General features: G+C 32.2%; 1 long non-coding RNA gene across 2 annotated transcripts; it reads right to left on the bottom strand.

Moving 5' to 3' along the window:
• Positions 1-369: 369 nt before the first annotated feature.
• Positions 370-3,071, bottom strand: LOC145134883 (uncharacterized). 2 transcript variants are annotated; one of them, XR_013719407.1, is made up of 5 exons: positions 2,760-3,071; positions 1,600-1,649; positions 1,438-1,477; positions 1,188-1,278; positions 370-620 (listed from the first exon to the last, which is right to left on the bottom strand). It is a non-coding gene; the product is annotated as an uncharacterized LOC145134883 (long non-coding RNA). The 2 variants fall into 2 exon arrangements; XR_013719408.1 differs by lacking the exon at positions 370-620 and having other exon boundaries at positions 1,146-1,278.
• Between the last annotated feature and the right edge of the window lie 430 nt (positions 3,072-3,501).

Here is a 3,501-nt window from a genome sequence, read left to right on the forward strand (position 1 = left end):
ATGAGACAAAAAACATATCTCAAATGGAAAATATATAAACCAAAATTAAAAAAAAAACGTAATTTTTTTACCAAATGAGAAAAGAAACATTAATACATAAAATATTATATTCCACCAAAAATATTTTCTTCATTGATGGGTGCGTTTGTTTTGAGAAGCAAGTTATGGTCAAATTAAGTAAAAAAAGAGCTACAAACAAAGAATTAAAAATGTTCTTACTTGCAAATACCTACACATTTTTGTTTCTCCGGGTTTTTGATTAGGATGAAAAATACTTACAAGAATCACCATATCGACTTTCCATACCAGAATAACAAAACTTCTAACGATGGTGCAAGAATACCAGAATAATGATCATATGAAGGCTAAAAAAACTATCTCTTTCAGTGATCAAGTTCATAAACACCACATAATTAAACAAAGTTGAATGTGCATACCATTTTTCAGTTGTTTCTTAAAGTTGGTGCTATTTAAAAGCACAAGAAACACAAAAGGACAAAATTGATTTACCACAATTTTGTATTAAAGTTGAGTTTCTAGCTGAAGGAGAAAATTGGAGGCATCAAAAACTCGACTTTTGCTTGAGAATCGTCATCTCAAATGACAAACACACCGATTTTCTGCATACACAAATATACACATACCTCAACAACTGTAAGTTACATACCAAAGGGAAAATTTAGAAATCAAGATTTGTATTAGCCAAAAGAACCAGAAACAACATATTTGAGGACGCAAATGTACATAATGTATTACCTGGTCTATTATCTGTTGAGTAGGAGGGAGAAGCATACATGGTAGTATAATCAATTATATTTTCATTGTATAAAAGAGTTCTTAAAAACAAATCCAAAAATTATAAAAATGACTAATGGCGACTTCTCAAGTATGTCTAAAATAGAAGAAAAAACTCATAACCAGCAAGGTACCCAAATGTTCCAGCAAGACACATTTTGACCGTAAACTAAACCATCAATTCCTCTTTCAATTAAAAGATCACCATAACAAACAAAAAAAAAAAAGCAAATCAGAGAATAACATTGTAAGGGAAGATCATCTGCATGAGTAGGAGACTGATTCCAACAAAACTTCATCAAAGCAGTTGAGACGCAGAACTCTGCAACTCGAGTGGTCTTGTAAGATAATTAAAAAACAATACTATGTTGTAGGATCATTATTGGATTTACCTGTAGGATTGTTATTGGTTAAACTATAAATCCACGCCTTTTTTGATCTCATCTGGTGAATTAACCAAGAAACCCACACATAGGCAAGTACCTTAAAAAAAGAAGCACTTCAATTAAGGTTACAATATGGTCTTAAAGTTACCAATGTAACAATTTATCCCTTAATACTGTCAGTAACGAACTAACTTAATGAACCAAAAGAGACCCATTCTGAAATCATTAGTAACGGGTAAAAGTGTCATTGACATACCTTAGTGAAACCACTCAGGTATCATCCTCTTACACTTCCCCTGCAAAACAGAGCAAAATAATTATTTAACTTAATTAAGACATTTAATCAAACACATAGAATGAATAACTTTCTTTACAGGTTTGTGCTTAGTATGTAGGAGATGAAAATAAAATGAATTACCTTCACCCATTAAATCCGAAAGAGTTGATAGAATCTACCCATTCTTCAATCTACAACATTGATTTTGAGAAAAGGAGATGAAAATAAAATCAATTACCTTAACGCATTAATGAACTGATATACTGATGGAAGAAAAATAAAACTTCATTCATGGCCTACATTCAGAAATTCATGGACTTCGTGGCCTTCATCCAGATCAAAACTTTGTTCGTGACCTTCATCCAAATTGGAGAACAAAACCTATGAATACTAGGGGTGGAATTGGTACGGTACCAGATATTTTTTTCCCGAACCGTGTACCGTACCAATTATAATTGGTATGTAATTTTAGTTACCACTACCGTACCAAGTACAGTTGGTACCAACTTAATTGGTTACCGGTAAGTTCGGTTGGTACATGTTGGTAATGGTATATACCAACATGTATGAGTGTTTTACGAATTAAGATTTATATGATATTATGCACTTAAAAGATACATGTGAGTTTTGTAAATAAGAGTTTTATGAATGGTTGGATTGGAAATTCGATACAAAAAAGATTTTATAATTTTGTAACATGAGTTTAAACTAAACAATAGAGTAAATGGGATATGTTAATATGAGTTTAAACTTTAAAAGTTACTAGGCCGTAAATGCTAATATCAAAGCACTTGAACTCTTAACCGTCAAATACATTTAAAGTTAAAATATACAATATTTTATTTATATGAAAAATAAATTGGTTGGTACGGTAATACCGTGGCATATAAAACTTTGTACCATTACCGTACCATTATTAATCAATTGGTACGGTACTACCAGCCAAACATGTTGGCTACCAAACATATTGGCTACCAATATAATTGGTTCGGTTGGTACACATGTTGGTTGGTTTTTCATAGTACATATTTGCCACTCCTAATGAATACAACTCAAAATCATCTAGCAAAGAAATATTGCTTCAAAATCTACCTGTAAAATCAAAACCCTTCTTGATGATCCAATATCGTTATATATGAAATTTCATTTTTTATGTCATTCTAGAAAAATAAACACAAAATAACGATAAATACAGAGATTGAGAGAAAGGAGGGGAGGTAAAGAGGAGAAACAGAAGATCATATAAAGATCTGTATTTCATAAATCAATATTATTCATACAAAAAACCTAAATAAGCCCACCTGGAAACGTCAAGAGGGGGGAGACGGCGTCATGGCTTCATGAGAAATTTCCTTGAATCCAGAGAAGAAGAATAAGGATTACCTTCAACCATTGATTGGATCGAGGGTTCCAGTGAGACAGGTATTGAATCGGATGTTTATGATAGAAGCCCTAGTCCACCGATTTCAATTTTACATGGGATCACATTCCTAATTTGCAAAGAAAAAATCATCGTGATTTCAAAAGAGATTAAATGGAATTTAAGAAATGTTGAATCCGAAAAATCAGGGATCGGAATACGAAATAGGGTAAAAAACAAGGAAGAGAATCAAGACCCGAGGATATGCAGAGCACCAATTTAATGGTCATGGGTAATTTCGGAATTTCAGTTGCAAGATTTGAGCGGGAAAAAAAGCTTGGGGTGGGCTAATAGAATGCCTCCTGGTAAAATTGTACTTATTTATTAGATTAGGGGATTTAGATTTAAAAAGTGAGCCACCTTGTATGAATGGTCCCATTGAGAGCAACCCTTGAACAAAACACATGAAGAAAAAAAATCATGACATTTAACCAACTTATATTACTATTAATTATTAAGCCCCTTCTAACGATCTCCATTTCCATATCTTAAAATACAATGGAAAAAGTATCTTTCAAGTTTCAAGAACGTTTCTTTTCGGCCATTAAAAAAGAATGTTTATTTTCGAAAAATTTCACAACCGAGTCTCTGATATGAAAATCTCAACTTTGATCTGAAAAAGA

The sequence above is a fragment of the Lactuca virosa genome, chromosome 8 (assembly GCF_052849685.1).
Source record: "Lactuca virosa cultivar CGN04683 chromosome 8, Lactuca_virosa_CGN04683_v6, whole genome shotgun sequence".
NCBI lineage: Eukaryota > Viridiplantae > Streptophyta > Magnoliopsida > Asterales > Asteraceae > Lactuca > Lactuca virosa.